Here is a 12363-nt window from a genome sequence, read left to right on the forward strand (position 1 = left end):
CTGAAAGACCTGAGTCGAAGCAAGGCCCCGGGAGTAGACAACATTCCATTAGAACCACTGATGGCCTTGGGAGAGCCAGTCATGACAAAATTCTACCATCTGGTGAGCAAGATGTATGAGACAGGTGAAATACCCACAGACTTCAAGAAGAATATAATAATTCCAATCCCACAGACAGCAGGTGTTGACAGAAGTGAAAATTACCGAACTATCAGTTTAATAAGTCACAGCTGCAAAATACTAACGCGAATTCTTTACAGACGAATGGAAAAACTGGTAGAAGCGGACCACGGGGAAGATCAGTTTGGATTCCGTAGAAATGTTGGAACACGTGAGGCAATACTAACCTTACGACTTCTCTTAGAAGAAAGATTAAGAAAAGGCAAACCTACGTTTCTAGCATTTGTAGACTTAGAGAAAGCTTTTGACAATGTTAACTGGAATACTCTCTTTCAGATTCTGAAGGTGGCAGGGATAAAATACAGGGAGCGAAAGGCTATTTACAATCTGTACAGAAACCAGATGGCCGTTATAAGAGTCGAGGGGCATGAAAGAGAAGCAGTGGTTGGGAAAGGAGTGAGACAGGGTTGTAGCCTCTCCCCGATGTTATTCAATCTGTATATTGAGCAAGCAGTAAAGGAAACAAAAGAAAAATTCGGAGTAGGTATTAAAATTCATGGAGAAGAAGTAAAAACTTTGAGGTTCGCCGATGACATTGTAATTCTGTCAGAGACAGCAAAGGACTTGGAAGAGCAGTTGAACGGAATGGACAGTGTTTTGAAAGGAGGATATAAGATGAACATCAACAAAAGCAAAACGAGGATAATGGAATGTAGTCAAATTATATCGGGTGATGCTGAGGGGATTAGATTAGGAAATGAGACACTTAAAGTAGTAAAGGAGTTTTGCTATTTAGGGAGTAAAATAACTAATGATGGTCGAAGTAGAGAGGATATAAAATGTAGACCGCCAATGGCAAGGAAAGCGTTTCTCAAGAAGAGAAATTTGTTAACATCTAGTATAGATTTAAGTGTCAGGAAGTCGTTTCTGAAAGTATTTGTATGGAGTGTAGCCATGTATGGAAGTGAAACATGGACGATAACCAGTTTGGACAAGAAGAGAATAGAAGCTTTCGAAATGTGGGGCTACAGAAGAATGCTGAAGATAAGGTGGGTAGATCACGTAACTAATGAGGAGGTACTGAATAGGATTGGGGAGAAGAGAAGTTTGTGGCACAACTTGACTAGAAGAAGGGATCGGTTGGTAGGACGTGGTTTCAGGCATCAAGGGATCACAAATTTAGCATTGGGGGGCAGCGTGGAGGGTAAAAATCGTAGAGGGAGACCAAGAGATCAATACACGAAGCAGATTCAGAAGGATGTAGGTTGCAGTAGGTACTGGGAGATGAAGAAGCTTGCACAGGATAGAGAAGCATGGAGAGCTGCATCAAACCAATCTCTGGACTGAAGACCACAACAACAATAACAACAACAACTAAAGAAACACCTAGTTAAAACCGTCTTTTGCCCATTCAATAAAACAAGGGCATTACTGGGTTAGTGTGAAAGATGACCTTGGTTTGAGGAAGGCCGGCATATACCAAATTCCCTGTGAGTGTGGGAAGACTTATATCGGACAGACAGTACGCACCATCGAAGATCGTTGCCGAGAACATCAAAGGCACACCATACTGAAATATCCAAATAAGTCGGCGGTAGCAGAGCACTGTTTGTCCGAGAAACACGAGGTGGATTATGAGCATACCAAGATCCTGGCTCAGACCTATAAATATTGGGACAGCATTATAAGGGAGGCTATCGAAATTCGCACCAGGGAAGATCTTATCCACTGAGATTACGGCTACATTCTCAGCAAGGGTTGGGACCCGGCATTGAATGTAATTAAGAAGACTCACGTGGTCTAGGGGTAGCGTCTTTGATTCATAATCGAAACATCTTCGGTCCCGGGTTCGATCCCCGCCACTGCCTAAATGTTGATAAATTATCAGCATTGGCGGCTGAAGACTTCCGGCATAAGAAGTCAGCCTCATTCTGCCAACGGCCTTGTCAAAGAGGGCGGAGGAGCGGATAGAGGTTCAGGGCTCTCTCTTGTCCTAGGGGTGGGAAATTGCCACTAAAGGCGGAAGAATCAGCAATGATCAACGACATGAGGATGCAGAAGGCAATGGAAACCACTGCATTACAGACACGTAACGTGTATCCACAGGACATGTGGCCTGTATTTGAAGAAGTGTCATGATGATCTCTCCATTGGCAAAAGATTCCGGAATAGTCCCCCATTCGGATCTCCGGGAGGGGACTGCCAAGGGGGAGGTTACCATGAGAAAAAGATTGAATAATCAACGAAATGATAACGTTCTACGAGTCGGGGCGTGGAATGTCAGAAGCTTGAACGTGGTAGGGAAACTAGAAAATCTGAAAAGGGAAATGCAAACGCTCAATCTAGATATAGTAGGGGTCAGGGAAGTGAAGTGGAAGGAAGACAAGGCTTTATGGTCAGATGAGTATCGGGTAATATCAACAGCAGCAGAAAATGGTATAACAGGTGTAGGATTCGTTATGAATAGGAAGGTGGGGCAGAGGGTGTGTTACTGTGAACAGTTCAGTGACCGGGTTGTTCTAATCAGAATCGACAGCAGACCAATACCGACAACGGTAGTTCAGGTATACATGCCGACGTCGCAAGCTGAAGATGAACAGATAGAGTAAGTGTATGAGGATATTGAAAGGGTAATGCAGTATGTAAAGGGGGACGAAAATCTAATAGTCATGGGCGACTGGAATGCAGTTGTAGGGGAAGGAGTAGAAGAAAGGTTACAGGAGAATATGGGCTTGGGACAAGGAATGAAAGAGGAGAAAGACTAATTGAGTTCTGTAACAAGCTTCAGCTAGTAATCGCGAATACCCTGTTCAAGAATCACAAGAGGAGGAGGTATACTTGGAAAAGGCCGGGAGATACGGGAAGATTTCAATTAGATTACATCATGGTCAGACAGAGATTCCGAAATCATATACTGGATTGTAAGGCGTACCCAGGAGCAGATATAGACTCAGATCACAATAGTGATGAAGAGTAGGCGGAAGTTCAAGACATTAGTCAGGAAGAATCAATACGCAAAGAAGTGGGATACGGAAGTACTAAGGAATGACGAGATACGTTTGAAGTTCTCAAACGCTATAGATACAGCAATAAGGAATAGCGCAGTAGGCAGTACAGTTGAAGAGGAATGGACATCTCTAAAAAGGGCCATCACAGAAGTTGGGAAGGAAAACATAGGTACAAAGAAAGTAGCTGCGAAGAAACCATGGGTAACAGAAGAAATACTTAAGTTGATTGATGAAAGGAGGAAGTACAAACATGTTCCGGGAAAATCAGGAATACAGAAATACGGGTCGCTGAGGAATGAAATAAATAGGAAGTGCAGGGAAGCTAAGACGAAATGGCTGCAGGAAAAATGTGAAGACATCGAAAAAGATATGATTGTCGGAAGGACAGACTCAGCATACAGGAAAGTCAAAACAACCTTTGGTGACATTAAAAGCAACGGTGGTAACATTAAGAGTGCAACGGGAATTCCACTGTTAAATGCAGAGGAGAGAGCAGATAGGTGGAAAGAATACATTGAATGCCTCTATGAGGGTGAAGATTTGTCTGATGTGATAGAAGAAGAAACAGGAGTCGATTTAGAAGAGATAGAGGATCCAGTATTAGAATCGGAATTTAAAAGAGCTTTGGAGGACTTACGCTCAAATAAGGCAGAAGGGATAGATAACATTCCATCAGAATTTCTAAAATCATTGGGGGAGTGGCAACAAAACGACTATTCACGTTGGTGTGTAGAATATATGAGTCTGGCGATATACCATCTGACTTTCGGAAAAGCATCATACACACAATTCCGAAGACGGCAAGAGCTGACAAGTGCGAGAATTATCACACAATCAGCTTAACAGCTCATGCATCGAAGCTGCTTACAAGAATAATATACAGAAGAATGGAAAAGAAAATTGAGAATGCGCTAGGTGACGATCAGTTTGGCTTTAGGAAAAGCAAAGGGACGAGAGAGGCAATTCTGACGTTACGGCTAATAATGGAAGCAAGGCTAAAGAAAAATCAAGACACTTTCATAGGATTTGTCGACCTGGAAAAAGCGTTCGACAGTATAAAATGGTGCAAGCTGTTCGAGATTCTGAAAAAAGTAGGGGTAAGCTATAGGAAGAGACGGGTCATATACAATATGTACAACAACCAAGAGGGAATAATAAGAGTGGACGATCAAGAACGAAGTGCTCGTGTTAAGAAGGGTGTAAGACAAGGCTGTAGCCTTTCGCCCCTACTCTTCAATCTGTACATCGAGGAAGCAATGCTGGAAATAAAAGAAAGGTTCAGGAGTGGAATTAAAATACAAGGTGAAAGGATATCAATGATACGATTCGCTGATGACATTGCTATCCTGAGTGAAAGTGAAGAAGAATTAAATGATCTGCTGAACGGAATGAACAGTCTAATGAGTACACAGTTTGGTTTGAGAGTAAATCGGAGAAAGACGAAGGTAATGAGAAGTAGTAGAAATGAGAACAGCGAGAAACTTAACATCAGGATTGATGGTCACAAAGTCAATGAAGTTAAGGAATTCTGCTACCTAGGCAGTAAAATAACCAATGACGGACGGAGCAAGGAGGACATCAAAAGCAGACTCGCTATGGCAAAAAAGGCATTTCTGGCCAAGAGAAGTCTACTAATATCAAATACCGGCCTTAATTTGAGGAAGAAATTTCTGAGGATGTACGTCTGGAGCACAGCATTGTATGGTAGTGAAACATGGACTGTGGGAAAACCGGAACAGAAGAGAATCGAAGCATTTGAGATGTGGTGCTATAGACGAATGTTGAAAATTAGGTGGACTGATAAGGTAAGGAATGAGGAGGTTCGACGCAGAATCGGGGAGGAAAGGAATATGTGGAAAACACTGATAAGGAGAAGGGACAGGATGATAGGATATCTGCTAAGACATAAGGGAATGACTTCCATGGTACTAGAGGGAGCTGTAGAGGGCAAAAACTGTAGAGGAAGACAGAGATTGGAATAGGTCAGATTAGGTCAAGCAAATGAAGAGGTTAGCACAGGAAAGGAATTCGTGGCGGGCCGCATCAAACCAGTCAATAGACTGATGAAAAGAAAAAGGGGAAGACTCTCAGCAAGAAGTACGAACTGGCGACCAGGGCGGACGTAGCAAGCACATCGACGCTACGGCAGACTCCGATGCCCACGTCTTCGCGACCGCCGGCGCGCGGGCGCGGATGGCGAAGAGAGCGGCCCGCGGGGGGAGGGGATTTAAATCGGCCGCCCGCACTCAGGAGCTCAGTTCGTCAGCGCACCTGACGATGGCGACATGTCTGATCGCCGAAATATTGTGACACTATGAACCGGCAGTATACTCGTGGACTGTTCGAGCAACAAATACGCCGGGAGAAACTGAAGAATCACATTTGAACCTTGTCTCCGATTAACACTCGTCGTCCAGGACAGCGTGCTTTGTTCTATTAGTTAAAATGTGTTCGAGCCTCTCACATACCTGAGAGCCTATTCGGCATGTACGGACCTTCGTTAACAGTGTACAGTATGGCACTGTATCATACGCTTTCCGGGCGTTGATTTCCGCAATAGCGATGCTTTTTAAATCCGTTCTGATTTACAGATAGAAGCGTTTCACTTTCAAGGAAATCAGTCGAGGCGGGGTTGTGATCTAGCAATTACCATCTTAGACAGCGAGTCTAAAGATCTCGATGACGCAACAAGTACTTTGAAAAGACGAAATGAGACAGGAAGTGCATAACACAGGTTGGCGTTAACCCGTTCTAATCACTGATACCTTACAGATATTTTAATTTTCTGAACTTATTTCGTCGTTCACAGTCACTCTTATATCCTTTGTTTCGCCGTTGTAATTAAAAATGCAAGATACATCATTACGCACCTGCTGCAAGAGATTGTGATTACTCGCAGTTTTTTCTGACGTACTCAAGAAACGCAAAGCCATTGAGCCTCAGCAGATTGCTATGACGGCACATTTGTTGCTCGTGCAGAAAACAAGCGAGAGGCCAGCTAACAAGCGAACAGTTTTTTTGCACTGAGTCTGTCCTTGTAACTCTTCCGCAATATTTTATATTTGCGTGCGCCTCATTACGAAACCCTCATTACTAATCATCGTAGACCACACACGCAAACGCTGTGCTGAAACTCAATTACTGCGAACACAGAAAGTAAGTATTAGACCTCGTAAGTACTGGGTGGTTATAACTGAAGAGTAGCTACTCACGGATGTCCAGCTGCGCTCTAATTATCATATAGTGGCCAAACTTGGTAGATGCTCTAATGCGTTAATGCGGAACCGACTTACGTTGGAAAAAAATTAGTTCCAATTTTGGCCACTAGGTGCAAATTTGGCGCTGTACTCTGTATAACGGTATGATATACACACTGTCATCTGACAAGCCTTAACGTGAATGAACAGTACGGTTATCGAGAAGAGAGACCATGCGCTGTTAGTGAAACTTTTATGTGAACGGCAGCAATTACGGTGCTGCATTGAGGTGGTATAGCCAACTGAGAGGTCTGAGGGGAGGATCGCCGATGTCGTTAAATGGTTTAATGAAGATGGTAATGAAATTAGAAAACAATGGTCAGCATCGTGTGGTATCTTGAAGAGGTGGAAGTTACTGATGAGGCTGCTGTTGCTGTAACTGACCATGCAGCACGTACCCCGAATAGTTCTAGTGCTTGTGCAGCGTCAAGAGAATCGTCCAACCCATGGTCAACACCATGGAAAGTTTTCCGGTCTATTTCACACTTGTACCCCCAGAACATGTAGACGGTGCAACAACTGAAATCTCGTGATTCGCAGCAACGTTCTCGTTTTGCTCTTCGGTTCCTGTCATGGATCGAAGTTGATGACATGTAACACAACACAGTGTCCCAATATAAATTTTTTCCTGTTTTATTTACTATGTACCTTTAAATGAAGTGTATAAATATGTTGTGTATGTTATTGTGATGTACACTGAAATGTTCAAATGTGTTTGAAGACCTATGGGACCAAACTGGTGAGTTCATCGGTCCCTAGTCTTACATACCACTTAAACTAACTTATACTAAGAACAACACACACACCCATGTCCAAGGGAGGACTCGAACCTCCGGCGGGAGGGGCCGCGCAGTCCGTGACATGGCGCCTCAAACCGCTCGGTCACTCCGTGCAGCTGTACATTGAAGCGTCAAAGAAACTGGTATAGGCATGCGTATTCAAAAACAAAGATTTGTGAACAGGCAGAATACGGTGCTGCGGTCGGCAATGTCTATATAAGATAACAAGTACGTGGTGTAGTTGTCAGATCGATTACAGCTGCTACATTGTCAGGTTATCAAGATTTAAGTGAGTTTCAACATGGTGTTATAGTCGGCGCACGAGCGATGTGACACAGCACAGCGATGAAGAGGGTATTTTCCCCTATGACCATTTCACGAGTGTACAGTGAATATTCGGTAAAACATCAAATCTCCGATATCGCTGCGGTTGGAAAAAGATACTGCAAGAGTGGGACCAGCGACGACTGAAGAGAATCGTTCAACGTGACAGAAGTGTTACGCTTCCGGAAATCGCTGCAGATTTCAATGCTGGACATCAACAGGTGTCAGCGTACGAACCATTCAACAAAAGATCATCGATATGGGCTTTCGGAGCCGAAGGCCCGTTCGTGTACCCTTGATGATTGCGCGACACAAAGCTTTACGCCCCGCCTGGCCGCCTGGGCCCGTCAACAGCGACATTGGACTGTTGATGACTGGAAACATCTTGCCTGGTCGGACGAGTCTCGTTTAAAATTGTATCGAGCGGATGGACGTGTACGGGTATGGAGACAACCTTATGTACTCGCAGACTCTGCATGCCAGTAGGGGACTGTTCAAGTTGATGAAGGCTCTGTAATGGTGTGGGGCGTGTGAAATTGGAGTGATATGCCACCCCTGATACGTCTAGATACGACCCGGACAGGTGACACGAACGTAAGCACCCTGTCTGATCACCTGCATCCATTCATATCCATTGTGCATTCCGAAGGACTTGGACGATTCCAGCAGGAAAATGCGACACCCCACACACCCAGAATAGCTACAGAGTGGCTCCAGTAACACTCTTCTAAGTTTAAACACGTCTGCTGGCCAGTAAACTCCCCAGACATGAACATTATTGAGCATATCTGGGATGCTCTGCATTGTGCTGCCCAGAGGACATCTCCACCCGCTCGTAGTCTTACGGATGTATGGACAGCCTTGCAGGATTCATGGTGTCAATCCCCTCCAACACTACTTCAGACACGAGTCGAGTGGATGACACGTCGTGTTGTGGCACTTCTGTGTGTTCGCTGGGACCCTACACGATCTTAGGCAGGTGTGCCAGTTTATTTGGCTCTTCAGTGTGCGTATGTTAGTTTCCTGTGTATAATAAAATAACCAATGAAAGAGAATGTAAAGAGTTGTAGTAGACGCACTGGCCAAGTCAGGGAATATCGTTATGTAAATCAAAGAGGTGATTGTTGTTGTCGTACTGCCGCTTGTCGCAGGAGCGCAGGGCAGTCGGGCAGTGTCTGTCTGGTGGTAATGAGAGTCGGTTGGTAGCGAGCGAGAGGGTCGGGTGCAAAGGGGGAATTTTGCTGGAGAGGACGTAAGACTTGTGTCACTGCATGATTCTACGTACGGTATGAACAGGCATAATGTGGAGAAGTAATTGGGCACAGCGCAAAGCATCAAGTTTAAACAATGTTTAAGAAAAGCGCCACGGGCCCAAAATTAATTGTGGAAAGGCCTGTGGCCGCACATTGTCTTGGTGTAATGGATCTCGTCGCACCCACCGTGCAGCTAAGAAGTGAGACCCGGCTAGTTTATAATTTCGAATTGCAAAAGGGTTGCCAGTGTTAGTTGCGAATCGTCCAATACCAAATACTTTAGCAACGTATGTGTGTTAAGGTGTGTAAGCCCCAGTAACAAATACCTTACGGGATCCTCTCCGTACCCATAATTAACAGATTGTGTCATTAATGTGAAAGGTCTCTGTTGGATTCCTTTCATGTTAATTTCTTAAATCTGTTGTCATTTACGGCATAAATTCCTCTTCTAAATTTACTGTGGCGTTTCTGGCTGTCTGGGAGGAGACTGAGCAGTGGAACGTGTTACTTTTACACATAAACAAGAACGATCTGTCACACTACTACACTTTAAAGCACAGTTTATATGTAATTCTTATATGTAATTCATGTCACACAGTCTCATACGGAACCTACATCCGCTTTCTTTTATATACTGTATATGATAAGATACTGTCATACCCCTTCCCTTCTGTGTGAGAGGATGAATGAGCAAATGTACACTCCTGGAAATTGAAATAAGAACACCGTGAATTCATTGTCCCAGGAAGGGGAAACTTTATTGACACATTCCTGTGGTCAGATACATCACATGATCACACTGACAGAACCACAGGCACATAGACACAGGCAACAGAGCATGCACAATGTCGGCACTAGTACAGTGTATATCCACCTTTCGCAGCAATGCAGGCTGCTATTCTCCCATGGAGACGATCGTAGAGATGCTGGATGTAGTCCTGTAGAACGGCTTGCCATGCCATTTCCACCTGGCGCCTCAGTTGGACCAGCGTTCGTGCTGGACGTGCAGACCGCGTGAGACGACGCTTCATCCAGTCCCAAACATGCTCAATGGGGGACAGATCCGGAGATCTTGCTGGCCAGGGTAGTTGACTTACACCTTCTAGAGCACGTTGGGTGGCACGGGATACATGCGGACGTGCATTGTCCTGTTGGAACAGCAAGTTCCCTTGCCGGTCTAGGAATGGTAGAACGATGGGTTCGATGACGGTTTGGATGTACCGTGCACTATTCAGTGTCCCCTCGACGATCACCAGTGATGTACGGCCAGTGTAGGAGATCGCTCCCCACACCATGATGCCGGGTGTTGGCCCTGTGTGCCTCGGTCGTATGCAGTCCTGATTGTGGCGCTCACCTGCACGGCGCCAAACACGCATACGACCATCATTGGCACCAAGGCAGAAGCGACTCTCATCGCTGAAGACGACACGTCTCCATTCGTCCCTCCATTCACGCCTGTCGCGACACCACTGGAGGCGGGCTGCACGATGTTGGGGCGTGAGCGGAAGACGGCCTAACGGTGTGCGGGACCGTAGCCCAGCTTCATGGAGACGGTTGCGAATGGTCCTCGCCGATACCCCAGGAGCAACAGTGTCCCTAATTTGCTGGGAAGTGGCGGTGCGGTCCCCTACGGCACTGCGTAGGATCCTACGGTCTTGGCGTGCATCCGTGCGTCGCTGCGGTCCGGTCCCAGGTCGACGGGCACGTGCACCTTCCGCCGACCACTGGCGACAACATCGATGTACTGTGGAGACCTCACGCCCCACGTGTTGAGCAATTCGGCGGTACGTCCACCCGGCCTCCCGCATGCCCACTGTACGCCCTCGCTCAAAGTCCGTCAACTGCACATACGGTTCACGTCCACGCTGTCGCGGCATGCTACCAGTGTTAAAGACTGCGATGGAGCTCCGTATGCCACGGCAAACTGGCTGACACTGACGGCGGCGGTGCACAAATGCTGCGCAGCTAGCGCCATTCGACGGCCAACACCGCGGTTCCTGGTGTGTCCGCTGTGCCGTGCGTGTGATCATTGCTTGTACAGCCCTCTCGCAGTGTCCGGAGCAAGTATGGTGGGTCTGACACACCGGTGTCAATGTGTTCTTTTTTCCATTTCCAGGAGTGTATTTCTAGTTGCATGCTTGAGAGTAGCAGACAAGCCTGTCTGCTAGAGAACAGTAGGACCAACATCGGAACAGGTAGCTACGCTTTCTAAAAGCAAAGAGATTTCTATCCTTAGTATGGTCCTGTCCGTCCCTTGTTATGTTGGTATAGGAAGCTGTCTCTCTGGTCACTTCCGTTTGTGTCTGAGAAGCACGCTCGGTAGGAGCGCAGGTCAGTCTGTCCGTGGCGAGCGTCTGAAGTGGTAAGATCTCCGGCTAAGCGCGTGTCTGCTAAGTCCGTAGGACAATGGATTTCTTAAGTTCAGCCTAACTAAAAATTTAATCACCTTTACTTCAGGTTTAGCTCTAAAATATCTAATGTTATCTTAAATTGCAAAGCAGTGTAATTCGAGTGTGAAGTTCAGAATATATTCCGGTAGTTGCTTTGTCACTACTTTGTGAGTAAAGTGGAACCACGTGTTGATCAGTAACTCTAACTAGCATCATCAATCTTCAGTGTGAATGTGCGTGAGATTATAAAGTCTCGTCTTGACAATATTTTTCAATATAGCAACTTTTCTTTATGTTCAATGCACGTGGGGTGTACTTTGTGAGACCAGTACCACGTGCTTATACAATTTTTTGACCCATCAGGTTAATAGTAAGACGATAGTAACCAGTTCGAGGTTTTTCTTTTGTAAATTGCTTTTCGATCTAATTTATTTTAATTATCAAAATTATTGTGGAGTTACACGCTTTGTGTAAACCAAGTTGACCACGTGTAGCATGTGGTGTAATCATCAAAGTAGCCCTCAGCTATTCTTTTCGGGAAGATTTCACAGAGAGTTAGTATGAATTTAGTATACCAGTGTGTGGTAATTACACGACGGACAGGATTGTGCTACGAACGTAACTTCTTTGGGTGAAAATTGAATCGGTTGGTTGTGGTTAATTTCCTCTTGCATATGTTTCAACGTTCTTTGTTGTGTTATTTTATGAATGCAGTGTTGTATGCAGTTCTCCCAATCTTGGCTCCATATTTGATGTGTTCCGTAAGATTACAATCTCATATTTTCACATTCCTAAATAAGGCACCAACTTAGTTACGACTCAAGTTTAATATGTTGAAATTTCAATGATCAATGTTAAAAAAAATTTCCAAATATAAACTGATTTATTTCTTTTTATTTAAATTCTCTTATATATATATATATATATATATATATATATATATATATATATATCACCGGTTGTCGTGTGCCTATTAAAAGATTGTAAGTACTGTTAGTCTGGTTGGGAATTTGGTAAGCTAGACTGGATACCTGGTGAAACAGTTGTGCAATAATGCAAGGTTAACGTCCTCAGACAGCTCACAGCTTTTAACCCGCTTTTATTGTCTATCAGTGCCGCTTTCATAGCAAATTAAAGCAACAACATTACAAATGAACTGAAAGTAAATGATAAGAAAGCCCGCATCTCGTGGTCGTGCGGTAGCGTTCTCGCTTCCCACGCTCGGGTTCCCG

The sequence above is a fragment of the Schistocerca nitens genome, chromosome 2 (genome assembly GCF_023898315.1).
Source record: "Schistocerca nitens isolate TAMUIC-IGC-003100 chromosome 2, iqSchNite1.1, whole genome shotgun sequence".
Classification (NCBI taxonomy): domain Eukaryota; kingdom Metazoa; phylum Arthropoda; class Insecta; order Orthoptera; family Acrididae; genus Schistocerca; species Schistocerca nitens.